Source organism: Ursus americanus, chromosome 34 (assembly GCF_024610735.1).
Source record: "Ursus americanus isolate L20-20 chromosome 34, mUrsAme1.1.p, whole genome shotgun sequence".
NCBI classification, from domain to species: domain Eukaryota; kingdom Metazoa; phylum Chordata; class Mammalia; order Carnivora; family Ursidae; genus Ursus; species Ursus americanus.
In genome coordinates this window covers 2,653,723-2,667,633 of record NC_142160.1, presented here as the reverse complement: position 1 = coordinate 2,667,633, position 13,911 = coordinate 2,653,723, and positions in this window count along the sequence as shown.

Below are 13,911 nucleotides of genomic sequence, written 5' to 3'. Positions count from 1 at the left end.
TGAAAGCAGGGAGAGATGAGAAGTGAACAGCGAGGTGGCGAGGAGGTGCCTGTCATCGAGCCTGCAGTAGGCCAGGCCTGGAGGGCACGGGGTGACAGGAGGGGGACGTGCCCTCCCACGTCCGGGAAAGCCCGGGGCTTCTGAGTCCGGGCCGGATGGCAAGAGGAGGGGGCTCCCGCTGTCCAGTGCCACCCAACAGATCAGCCCAAGATTCGTGTCTTAAAAGAACAGGCTGAGGCGGCAGAGACAGAGGCTGGCGGAGTCCCTGGGCACGTGCCAGGGCCACCTCTGTACTCGCCCCCGTGAGCTAGCGTGTGCTTCCCCACGGCATGGCGGCTCAAGGTGGTAAGGCCTTCCTGCACCTTAGATGCGGGCTCCAGCCCTCCCGGTGGGCCGGTTCCAATGAAGGGGATGGAGATCTGCCCCCCCCCCAGCAGGTGCCCAGAACACACAGACATATCTGAAAATCGCCTCGCTGACACCGCATCGTGCGAAGGTCTTGTGGCCCCGACCAGAACCGGACGCAGACAGACACGCTGGCGATCGCATCGCCCACAGCTCGGGGGTTGTCTGCAGCCCACCCGAGCGCACCACCGTGGACAGGCGGAGCCGGAGAACCGGGGGCCGCCCCCTAGCACCGTGCCAGCCCCTGGCCCCCGCCAGGCACACGCCAGCTGCTGGCTGGAAACTCTGAGCCAGGGAGAAAGGGCTGCCTGCTGCCTCCACCAGGAGCGTGTTTCGCATTGGCTTGCCTGGGAACAATGGAAATCTAGAGTCTAATTAGCCCCTGGCTCTGAGGCGAAGACGACAGCACAATATGTGCTTTCTCATTTAAAAAAAAAAAAAAGCCATAGGCGCCAAGCTCCTCCTCTCGAAACCATGCCTTCTGCTGACTCCACTGGAAGCATCACCCTCGGCGGCCGCGCAGGTCTGCGGGGACATCGATGCCGTCTGATGGATGAAGGTGAATGAAGGCATCTCTGTGACACGGGGGTCTCAGGGTAAGCACCCTACAGAAGATGAGCACGCAAGACCTCGGACGCCGGCCCAGAGGCCCCAGGGGCCATGCCTCCTCTGAGGGTCGCTGGGGCCTCTGCTCACGGCTCTGTCCATGCTGGACACCCCTGGGGCCTCTCTCTGGGGCTGCAAGGTCCTGTGTCCCAGACCACGGGGGCCAGGCCACCCTCGCGGGCAGCCTCCTCCCCTGCCTGCCCGCACAGGCCACTCCCAGCACCACCGCACACTGGAGACCCAGGACAAAGACAGCTTTTCCAGCTCCGAATCCTCAAAGCCAATGGTGAAACCAGGAGCAGTGCAAAGAGGACTGTGGCCCTTCCCAGGCTCGGCATCTCCGAGCATCGCCTCTGCAGGTGCACTGCTGAATCCAGCCTGCGATCCGCCAGGGCCCCTGAGCACAGGGCAGCCACTCACACACACGGGATGACACGTGCAGCAACCCGGAGCCTCGAAGCACACGGCTGAAGACCGGCTGAGCACCATTTACTCCTCATGGGTCTTCCTCTTATGCTCAGTGAGGACAGAAGCATCGTTCCCAGCACCCAGCACACAGCTCACGGGATTCTGGCCCTCGCAGAGCAAGGGGCTGTCCCTGTCCCCACCTCACAGATGAGGACACTAGGCTGAGGTGGCAGTGACCCCAGGACTCTAAGTCAGCCACCCGGCTGCCCACCTGGCCACCTCTGCAGGCTGAATTCGGTCTTCTGTGAGTTACTGAATGCCAGACTCACTCCAGAGTTACCAGCGACCAAAGTCAGGCTATCAGGGGCACAAATACCGTGGGACAGATAAAGTCTGGACTCAGACAGACAATGACGTGCATGGTGTCCACCTGAGGAACGTTCATAGAGCAGGTGCTCTGTCTGGGGTCCCCACACTGGGTCCCCCTGCAGACAGCTGGGGGCAGGCAAGCGCAGGGTCAGCGGGGCCTCCAGGGACGCCAGAAGCCAGTACCTTGCAAATAAGCCCTCCCCCCAGCTGATGTCACCAGCAGCTGGGCCTTTGTGCCCTGGTGTCCTGTGACCCACAAAGGCCCCTGACACCCTGCATCCCCCCCCAGCCTCTGAGCGGGATGTGGGTGCCCAGGGAACCTGAACGGTGCATATCACAAAAGCCACCCATTCCTGGAGGCAGAATGAAGTACGGGGAAGGTGTTTACTGGGCTGGCTCTTCCCTGCTCTGGAAGTTGCCAGGGACACGGAACCCATCCCAGGGATGCAGGCCGAGTCTTGGCCAGAAAGGGATTGCGGAGTGGCCAGGACGGCCCCAGGAGACACACATGCTTGGCATGATTGGGGACTTTGAGATCGGAGGACTTGAAGCCTCGCAGAAGAATTGAAATCGTGTACATAGGAAATACTCCTTATCAAAGAGGCAAAACAATGTCCCCTTGTTGAGAACTTTCCTTCACTTTTTTCCAGCTCAGTAACCAAGGGTTCCAGGAAACTTGCCCCAGCAGACCCTTCTCGAATACGTGTCATTTACATGTGAGGTGACACTTTCCAGGGCAAACTCCCTTTCCCCGTGTGGACGGTGGGGACGAAGGTGGGGGATCCCCACTGGAGATTGCAGCCCTGACCCCTGGGGGACGGCATTGGGAGGCAGGCCTGTGGGGGTTGAGGAGGGTGGGCCCATGATGAGATCAGTGCCCTCCCAGGAGCAGAAGGAGCCCCGAGCCCTCTGCCCCACACACGAGGACAGGGCAGGAAGGCCTCTGTCCACAAGCAGGAGGAGACTCTGCCCAGAGCCCGACCTTCCTGCCTGCACCTGATCTCCATCCAGCCTCCCGAGGGGGAGAAAGGTGTTTGCTGTTTGAGGCCCCGGCTGCCGTGGGGCTGATGAGGGACCCGAACCCCGAGGCCCCGTCCAGGCATCTCCTTCTGCTGCCCGGGTGCCTCTCACAGTGCCTCCGTTGCCTCCGTCCCTGAGGACAAAGCACACCTCTGTGAGTTTTGAGCCAGACCGGAGCTCCCAGAGGTGGGGGGTGGCTGTACCGACGCTCCCGCGGGAGCTCATGCCTACATAACTCGCTTCCAGCAGCGGCCTTGTGGCTCCCTTCCACATTGGCCTGGATGCCCCCCGCCCCGGTCCACGGAGCTGGGCGCCCACACCTCTCAGGGCCACCACCCCCGGCAGAACAACGGGCAGGCCTGCTGAATTCTCCCGAGTTCTGAGCTGTGGAAACAATCCCTGGGCATCTCATCTCTTACTAAAACACGAAGTGCAAATGACGGTTTTATACAGGGCGAACCCCACTGTCCCACGCACGTGTGGCCCCCTGAGCAAGGCGTGGGATAGGAGGCCAGGCCGGCAACATCGGCCTGTGTGCCATGGAGCCTGAGGCGGCATGGCCCGCTCGTTTTAGGAATATAGGCAGGCCACTGAGGCCGACCTTCCAGGCAGCCCTTTTGCAACCCTGCGTGCCCCTTCAAGACCCCCGAAGGAACTGTTTAAAGCACATGAATGCCCAGCTTCCCCCACCCGAGGATCCTGGCGCAGGTGCTCTGGGATGGGGCCTGGGCAGCCCTTCATGTCCTCTCCAGGTGGTCCAGACGCGTGGGCGGCGGCGAGAACCAAAACAGCACAGAGCGTGAAACTTAGCTTCAGCCTGAACTTAGCAAGGATGATGTAATAATGACTCAGTGGATGGAGAGAAAAACGAATCATCAGGAACGGCCCGTCACCACCTGGGGGCACGGGGGCATCCCTCTGATTCCTGCCAAGCCCCCACGGTCTCCACAGCGACCAGTGGGCCGGCGGTAGGAGACCGTCCTCTGCGCAGAGATCTCCCCACCCGGCATCAGCCAACCCCCAATTCCCACAGTCACCCATCCTCCAGTGAACCCCAAACACCACACTGCCCCTCCCCCGCATGGTCCACGTGGGCCCATGGGACGCTGGGCGGCAGGAATTGTGCACACAGGGTGTCCTGAAAGCTGATGAGGACCTCGGGCCTTTCCTCAGAGCGACTCCCGGGTGAGGCGCGAGTGTCCCAGAACTGTGGGCTTCCAGGCACATTGCTCCGTCTTCTCCTCTGAGCACCTGTATCTTGACAGAGTCACAGATGCAAGCTGCCACAGTCCAGCCCCATAGAGCCCTCAGCCCGACTTCCCTCCCGTCCCCGTGAACACACACATGCACGTGCCACCTCGATTCTGAGCCTCGTGACAGCCCCTTGTAGAGACACTGCCCTTTTCTACCAGATGCCGTCCTTCCTAAAAACTCAGGGCCATCCTCTGCGTCACCGGGATGCGGTCCACAGACACGGCGGTGGGCCTCACTCGGACTCTGTGTTCCAACGGTGCCGTCCACCACACAGAGCAGCACGGGGCGTGGGCTGCACCCGGCCGTCCACCCCCCTCGGCGTGACCACAGCATTTCTCCGCCTTCCGACCTCTCGAGGAGGGCGGCACGTCCAGCCCCTGGCGTGGCGTGTCTGATGAAGCCATGCCTTCTTGGCGGAAATACTCCAGAAGTGGAGTAGGGATGCAAAGCCAAGTCCCCCGCCCTCAGACCCCTTGAGGCTTCGGGTCCCTGGGGATGGCTCTGACTCTGGGGGTGGACTGTGTGCGTTGTCGAGGTTAAACCTTATGAGCCTGCCACGCAGCCTGGCTGCCCTTCCTGGCCAGCACCAGTCACTGAGAGGGAACAGCCAGGGGCAAGTCGGGCGTCCCACCTGGGGGCCACAGCACAGTGCCCCCCTCCCAGGCCTGCCTCCCCACAATCGTCTGCGGCTTCTTGGCCATGAGTGCGTTTAATTTAGCCTGGAGCATACATTAACACGGACATAGGCCGCAGTAAAGGCCTCCCATGGGCCCGGCTAGATCCGCTCAGGTCCAGGCTTGGGGGACAAGCCCGGTGTCCACACGGACTTCAGGGACCGCTTCTGCGCCTGCCGGGCAGGGCCCGCGATTGTGATGTAAACACAGGGCCAGGAGGGGGGTGGTGGGCCCATCTGCTCGGCACACTTCTGGCCCAACGCGTGCTCTCCCTGCCCTAACCATTTTCCACCCTCTTAGGTGACAACTTGGAAACTGGACGGGCTCTCAATCTGCCTTTCATTTGCAAACGAGCCATTTCAGCTCAGCGTGGCCCCCTATTCTTCTCCCGCATTTGTGTTTGTGAAAAGACCCGTCTCAAATTTCTGGAGCTGGAGCAGCTGCTGCCGGGCCCCTTTTCATTGGGCGGCTCCCCTCCAGCCTGCTGCCCCCTCCCCTCCTTGGCCCTTTTGTCTCCGGCAGAGCCAGCCCCCTCTGACCCCTGGCCAACTCGGAGCCTCCTCCTTTGTCAGCCTCCCCAGACAAGTTTCCCCCTAAATCAAGCATTGTTTGGGCTCCTGAGGCCAGCACGTGCCCACGTCCCCTAATCTTTTAATTTCTCCCCAGGAAAAAGCAGCTGTCGGTGACACCCAGCTGTCGCGGGCCTGCTGCCCCAGAACAAGGCAGCAGGAGGGGCCGCGGCCTGCCGTCGTACGCGCATCTCCCCTCTCTCTTCTTAGGGGTGATGCTTTTCCTTTTTGCAACAGTTGGCAGCACGTGCTGTGAAACGCTGCCCTGCGAGCACAGCCCCCCCCCGCCCCGACTCCGTTTTTGTCCGAACCCCTTCGCTGCTACACGCTGCTGGGTGTGCACTTGAGTGCATTTGAGAACCAGACCTTGGGTTTTAGCGATCCCAGCGCATGTCATTATCCCTTTGCTGCAAAAATGATCATCTGTTAAATTACAGGGGGAGACCCAGACAGGCCGAGCGAGGCTGCACGCTCTGGCACACGGCCCACACTGGCATGCTCGGAGGCAGCTGACTAGCTGCATTCATTTTTTTTCGGGAGTCACTGCAGTCAGTCTGATGTGGGGCAAGGGTTCTTCCAGGCATGCATGACCTGCGGGCAAGAGGATCCCCTGGGAGCCTAGCCACTGAGGCCAACGAAGGCCTTTCTCCCGGGCGTAGCTACACCCTGGGAATGAGGGTTCAGCAGACCAGCCTCTGCCCTGAGCCCCAGGCCACCTCCCTAAGCCCCCCATCAGTGCCTACTTTCAAGTCTGCAGCAATGGGAGTGTGCCCCCTGCACACCGTCCAATAGCACAACTGAGCACCGACAAACTGTTTCAGTTTTAGTTCAATGAACTGACATTTAATGGGCCTGTGTGGCCAGTGGCTACGGTGTTGGGCTGCAAAGCTCTACACTATGGGTCCTCAAACCCAGCACCCCATGAGACACAGACAATACAGATGTTTGGGTCCTATTTCCCCAAGGGTCCGATTTCATTCTTAGGGGTGCAACAGAGCTCTCCAAAATGCAGAGGATTTTAGCAAGAGCCACGGGGGTCGGAGGCTCCTAAAGTCAGCCGCAGCACCCCTCCCCGCCCCCCACTTCTGTCCCATCCTGCCCCTGTGGTCAGGGTTTCAGGGCAGGCCCGGCTCCAGGGCTACCAACAACACCGCTGTCTGTGCACAGCACAGAATGCCCGAAGCTGACTCGTGCAGCCGCAGGCCAGTGTGGGCCCTTCCCCGCCCACTGGATCTCACCTGGTGGGTCATTGAAAGACGCCGGCAGAAACCCGATGCTGGCCAGAGCATATGGTGAGCCGCACACCTGCCTTGCACGGCACCTGCTGGGCCTCCCGGGGGTGTGGGGCGGCTGGCTCCGCTGCCCCGGGCCACGGGCAAGCGTCCGACTCATTTGCATGCTCAACGCGGCCACGTGCCTGGACTTCAGGCAGATCTGACACGGCATGTCACTGCTTTCAAGATCAGCCAATCTGGAGAGAGCTGCGCCTCAGACAACCATGGCACCGCCGGCTGGGACGTGCGTTCAGGCCTTCACAGGGGCAGGCAGGCACACAGGCTCCCGCAGCCCCCAGCGGGACCCGCTGCCCACGGACCGCGTGCCATGGGGTCGGGACCTGTGGAGGTCAGAGCTGGGCTGCCGAGGGGGCCATGGCCAGTCTCCTGCAGCCCCCAAGAAGCTAAACACCCCCCAGGAAATCTGGGTGCAGCCAACGTTTGCCTAAGTCAGGACTGGTCCCCTTGTGGTTTCTGTCCTTTGACATCTTCTTTTTAGATGAACGACCCCTCTATTCCAGATCCATCCCTAAGCAAAGCCAAGTGGACAAGCACTACTGACTGGTCACATTATCAAAGGCCACTCCTTCCTGATGGTGGTGATTGCACACCTTCCTGGGCGGTGATGGCTGAGTTCCCAAACTCCCCCAGAAGACGGGAGCTCTCTTGCTGCCACGGGAGAACTCGTGTTGCCTTTTCTGCCCATCTGCACCCTCGGCTGCACAAGGGGATAGTGGGAAAAGGCCCAAGGGATAGCCCACCCAACCCCCGACTGCTTCTCCCCTGTAGGACCTGGCCTCGAGCCCAGAAGGAGCTGGAAGTCCAGCCTCACAGTCCCGTCACCTCTTCTCTCAGGGTGCGGAGGAAATCGACAGTGAACTGAGGGCCCATCCATAGGCTCCATCCCACCTCAGGCACCCAGGCCATCTGTCACAGCCAAGGGACAGCCATGTGCTTAATTGGGGTAGGGCTTAAAAAGACCAGAGGATGGGCCATGTCGCCGAAGAGGGGAGGGCGCCCCATGCAATGTTGTGACACTGGAGGCTGGGCTGATGGCTGCACTGAAGGCCAGAGGGTGACGCAGGTCCTCGAGCTCCCGGTCGCATTCCTGCCACCACACGCCCGGCCCTGCAGGTCGGAGGGATCGAGGCTCTCCTCCAGAGCCGCCGGCAGGGGAGGAAAGGTAACAGGCAGGCTCGTTGTGAGGCCATTAGCCAACACAATGGGAAACTGAAGGATAATCCAGTGAGTAGAAGAAGGAAAGCTGACTTGTGCCAGCCGCGGAGGGGTGAGCTCATTATTCCAGACGGCAGATGGAGGATGGCCCGGTTGCTGGGCAGAACTCCGGCTGCTGGCGGGGGAGGCAGGAGCTGACTGTGCACTGCAGACCCCTCCCCACACAACGGCTGCCCATCCTCCCAAGGAACCTGGACTGAAGGAAGAAGCCATGCTCTCAGCGTGTTGGATTCAGCCCGTTGCCCCCTCACCTGCCCCCAGAAGCCTTCATGGACCATGGGCATCTTCACGCACCGGAGACCCCCTGACCTCAGGGACACGGGTGACTGAGGACGGATGCATCCCATCCTTCTGTCCTCGACTGTGTGTTCACCGCCACACGAACAGCTTTCAACTCCACTGAGACGTGTTTATGTGGAGGGGGTGGCAGAACCTCCTGCGAACCCTTGGAAAATGTTGGTGAAGGGGCACATGGGGCACACAAACAAGGACATAGATACTGAAGTATGAGCGCCCTGGGGGTGAGCACACAGGCGTGTGCACACTAGAGAGGACCATCATCACCTCCACCACCATCACCACCATCACCACCATCACCACCATCACCATATCTAATCTTTAAACTCACCCCATGCCGGTTGGCAATTTAAGTGCTATATTAACTCACTTAATTCCCCACACAGCCTGCTAAGGTGCGCACTATTATTGTCTGTATTTTCTAGGTGCAGAACCCGGAACAGAGGGGGCACACTGACTTGCTCAAGGTCACACAAGCAGGAACTGGGTAGCCAGGATTTGAACCAAAGCAGTCACACTCTCGGATCTGTGACCTTCAGGGGTATTGACATGGGCATTGGTCGCCATGGCAAAACCTGGAAACAACGCAAATAATTCCTGTAGTGAAGTGCTCTGCAGCAGTGAGAACAGCCAGTAGACAGGTCTACACCCCACAGGGCACGCATCTCATGAGCAGAAAAATCCAAGTTACACAATTCACGCGGTATGATTCTGTTTGTGAAAGTTGAGTTCGGAAACGGGCAAAATTTAGCAGTCCCTTGCTTAGCAACATATCTGTAGACAGTAACATCGTAAACAAGACAAGGTAGCTATTAATGCAGCTTCCAGGCCAGTGGTCGCTGAAGCCACGGTCAGAGAAGGGAGACGATGTGCTGGGAGTGTTTGGAGGTGTGCTCGTGATCCCGTGTTTACCCCCGTGGGGGCTTCGCGGGGTCGTCGCTATTTATTACTGTTCTAACGGGCACTGGAGTTATACACACTCTTCAGTGTGTAGAGTGTATTTCAGCATTATTTTACAAGCTTCTTTTTGATCCTCAGCTAGAGAAGAAACGACGATAAGGAGCTTCCGGACTCCTGCTCCTGGCCAGTGGCTCTTTCCCCTCAAGATCTCTCCCGCTCTCTCAATTCCAGCCCCTCAGAGACGACCTTCCACCCCAGGCACCCCATTTCCACTGAATGGGAAAAACGATCCACACATTTCGGCTTACTGAGCAAGTTTGTGCAAACATATCGCAGATCATTATTTTTGTTTAAAGTAACTTAAAGCCAACTCTAGGCCCTGTTGGTCTGCAGGGATAGGAGACCGCGTCTCAGGCTCCTTGAGGCTCGTGCAGCCCCAGACTGAGGCAGCGGCCCCACAGGGCCAAAGGCCGTCACAGGCCGTGTCTCGGGTAGCCTGCAGCCCTGAGCTCAGGTCAGCATCCCTGGTGACGTCAGAGCGCCCGCCCTCCACCCCGGGTCTCCCCACTCTGCAGGCTGTGCATGGAGGGCTGCCTCCCCCTCGAGGGCGTCCCCGTCCCGGAGAGTGGTTTCCACAAGAGCAGGAGAGGGTCGGCCCAGCCCCAGGCTCTGCATTCTAGGCTGCAGTCTGCACCAGGCCCGAAGCCGGCGCTTAGCTGGGGGCTGTTTTGATAAATGCACCAAGCACAGGGTCACCTGTGACCGCTGCCCTTCGTCCTCACAGGGGCGCCCAGCCTCTCCCAACCCTGCTTCCAGATTACCAGTGGGGTGATGCACCATCCCCGCTGGCCCCTGGTCCCCGCTCCTGGCTCTACTGACTTCCCTGGGAGCAGCAAAGTGTCGCCCCCTCACCTCCCACCTGTGGTGTCTGAGGAGGGCGGGGGAGCCCCTCTCAGTAGCTACAGAGCATTCCAGGCTCTCCTGGCCTAGGGCAGACAACGGGTGGGAGAGGAGGGGGCTGGCAGCCTGAGAGCTGACCGCTCAGCACTGGCCTCCCTGCCTCCACCCGACCTCCCCCCCCCCCGGCCCCAGGGCAAAGGGCCATCTGCTGCCAGAAGCGTGGGCAGCAGCTGGGTCCCTGTAAGCAGGGCCCCGAGGAGGGGCTCCTCTAGGGCTGACTTTTGACCTCACCACCCCTAAGGCCTAGAGCAAGCGTGCGTATGCACACACAGATTGAGCTGGTGGGGCCCAGTTGTGTCTACCAGGCTGCTTTACTTCTACAGGGCTGTCGTTCTTTATCGCTCGTTCGAAATCCAAGAAGTCGTTCTCTAACTCATGTGCAGGCAAAGTCCAACCTGAACAGATGGACATGAGGCTTATTGACGTCACTTAGCTTCAAGACAAAATAGTAACACATCAGCTCACCGGGTGGTGGCAGTTCACGGCATATGCAGGTCCAGAAAGCCCAGTTCCCAATCCCAGCCCGTGTGCGCATAGCAGGGCCCCACATGGGGGAAGGCCGAGGCCTGGGGCGGGGGCCACTGCCCAGCCACCCTTGCCGGGCATGCCTCTCTACGGACGGGCGTGGGGAGCTGGGCCCCAGGGACATGTCACATCCCATGTGCTCCCATGCATCTTGCAAACAGGAGCAGATGTGCCCACGGGCTTGACAGAAGACCCTGGGAGACATGGATGGGAGCCTCCAAACACCTCTGTGGGCTGGAGCCGGGTCCAGGGAATCCTGCTGACTCCCCACACACTGCTGAGAGCCTCTGGGGACTGGACGCACAAGCATGCACTGGTAAGCACCCACCCATGTGTGCACATGTGCACACATTTGCACACACACACACACACACACCTCTGTCATCGGGTTTTCCTAGGCACAAACGTCTGCTGGCATCCAGAGTGACCAGCATTAGCATGAATTCACGCAGCTCAGGTGGAATCATCTGGAATGTGAACACAGTGTGAGGGTGGGAAGGAGTCTGGCTGCCCCCCTATCGCCACCAAACCTGCCAGAACGTCCAAAGGCAGAGGCAGGAGGTCTCCTGGGAGCACCCAGCTCTGACCCAGGGTCTTCTTCCGAACAGTGCCGGCAGCCCCTCCTGGAGCTGTCCACAGGCTGGCTGGGAGTCAGCAGAGACCCGGCCCAGCCTGCGCCTGCCAGAACACAGAAGCCGGAGGTGAAGGCGCTGTTCCAGCCAGGCAGCTCCCTATCACGCAGGCAAGCCCTCCCCCCGCAGAGGGACCGCAGGCCAGGCAGGAAGAGCCCTGGTCTGTTTCCTTCCGAAACACAGAGAGAGCCCAGGGACCCGCAGCCACTGCTCCCACGGCCGTCTCATCGCCTGCCCTGCGTGGACACACACTCCCACCCTCCGCCGGAGCCGTCCCGGGCTCTCCCCCAGCACGCTGTTCCAAAAAGTTTGTTTCCTGCTCTTTGTGCTCCTTCGGGCTGTGACTTCCCTGTGCCCCTCCCTGGCCCCACCCAGGCCAAGGGGAAGGCTTGTGCAGGTGGGCCACCCTTCCCCAGGCACTGCTCATCAGCCATCCTTGGGCAGGGAGAAGAGAAATCCTAAGGGAGAACCAGAGACAAGGGCCAGGCCTTCTGCTTGACTTCCTCATCCATTGGCCCCATCCACAAGGATCAGAACCCAGAGACTCAGGGTCCCTACCCCGGGGGATGGCTAACCACATTCCTCTGACGGTCCTTCTCAGGGGTCACATCCCTCAGCACTGAGCATCTTCCTTTCAGAGGCACCCTCGAGTTCCCGAATATGATAATGTAGACAGGATAAGGTCTCCCCGCCCCATCAAGAACAACCAATCCACATTTGCTGTGCTGGGGCAGAACCACAGGCTTCCCGGGAGGGCTCGGGCAAAGCCACGCAGAGACAAGATGCCCCATGTCACCAGATGAAGAGGGACACTTCGCAGTGTGAAGGTGGAGCTATAGAGCCCGTAGCCTTGCGCCATGAAAAATGGAAAGCTAGTGTCCTTGTAAGCCGGAGTTCAAACCAGATTTACTGGCATCTCTTATCTCATTCAGATCATTTCCCTGCGAAGACCAGTGCACCCGCAAAAACCCCACATTCTGGAAATAATGAGGGTCTCCTGCTAAATATAAGGAGAAGCCGCCCACCTTTGCTCATATTTGCAGCAGGAACTTCAGGATGCGTGGAGACCAGAGATGTACATTTAAGCCCAAACAAGGTAAATCAGAACCAGCTATAAAGTCCCCCCGTGCGCGCTTTCCCTGGCTGAGGTGCTTGGCCAGGCTTGCTGGCCGGGACCCTGAGCCAGCCTGGCGCACAGCAGTCCTGAACCCCGGCAAGCAAATGCCTCCCTCTGCCTCCTTGAGACCTGATTTCTCAGCCCGTAAAGCAGACTAGGAACGGCGCGCACCCTACAGGGGCCGGACGGCGGGGAAGGCGGACTCCATGAGCTTCAGGCTGGAAGACACCCGTGGGTGCCACACCACAGAGGCCGCGTGGCTGGGGCCCCCGCGGAGGGCGGGCCTTCACGGTGTCTGCGGCGGGGAGCCCGGGTTCCTGCTCCGACTCCCTCTGGCTCCTGTCCTGAGAGTGGCCAGACAGGTTCCTCCAGCGGTGGCTGAGCGCGGCAGGACGGAACACCTCGTGCTGAGCCGTGTCCTGGACGCTGCTGCCTTCACGTCCAGACTGTGTGTGATCGGAATGTGACAAAGGTGTGTGTGGGTGTCCTACCTCCATGCGTCCCCAAGCGTGACCTGGAGGATGCCACAGGAGGAAAAATCCCCCTCTGTGGAGGGCGAACCTACTAGAGTTTTTAAAGAAAGTGAAGAGACACAGAGAGAAAAGCCTGGAGCTTTTCCTTTGTGCGGCTTCCCTGGAGGGCGGCGCCGGCCCCCACATCCCCCCAGAGGGTCGAGACAGACTGGACACGTCTCCTGCAGATACACCCGGCCCTGCCCTGTCCAGCCAGCAGGTCAGCAGGGGCTCCCCAGAGGTACCCGGATTCTGACACTGCAGGGCCATGGAGCCCCAGGAATCCCAGCCCCTCACTGCACACAACGTGGTCAGAACAAAGCCTGAGGCGTCTTGAAAAATCCCCATCGTCATGCATTTCACCCTCAGCCATCTACCGTTAACATCCAATCAAGTCCTAGAGCAAAACTCCACCGTGCAGATCTGCTGGGGTTTCCTGAGCCTTCCCTCTGCGTGGCCGCCCCACGCGGCCCCTCTCACGCCTTCACGGCCTCTGGGTGTCCAGGCCCTGGGAGCAGCCCCCACATCCTGCAAGACACCTATGCTTGGCAAGTCGGCTCAACCTGGAGCCTCCCTGAAATGAGCCCCTCACCACGGGCCGCACAAGAGCAGGCTTCTCGGGGAGGGGGCACCACGGCCTGTCCTGCGTCCCATGGGTGACAGACGGCTCCTCAGCCCCATCCTTTGCCCGAGCCCTCCCGGGAAGCCTGTGGTTCTGCCCCAGCACAGGGTTCCAAAAAGCCACTTCCGTAAGGCGCTCATGGAAATCCACCGCGTGCAGGGCTGTCACAAACACGCTCCCATCTGTGGCTCCGCACTCCTTGTGAGGGAGGGCGGTGATAATCTCAAGGCCGGAGAAGCTCGTTGGCCCAACATCTGCAGCCAACGGCAGAGCGGGGGTCCGGGCTCCAGCCCGCCTGGTGCCAGGTGGGTCCTTAATCAGAGGGCCATGGACCTGGGGGGACAGTCTTGTTCTGGAAACTGACCTCTCCACAGGGCTGCGTGCTGCTTGGCAGGACACAGCGCCCAGCCCTCCCTCACCACCCACCCTGGGAGGGGTGCAGACACAGGGAGACTACTCCCTGTCGGCTCTGAGGACCCTGAGGAAGCCTGCTCACCTGTGTCCCTCCAGCCTGGCCTGGTCACCAGAGTG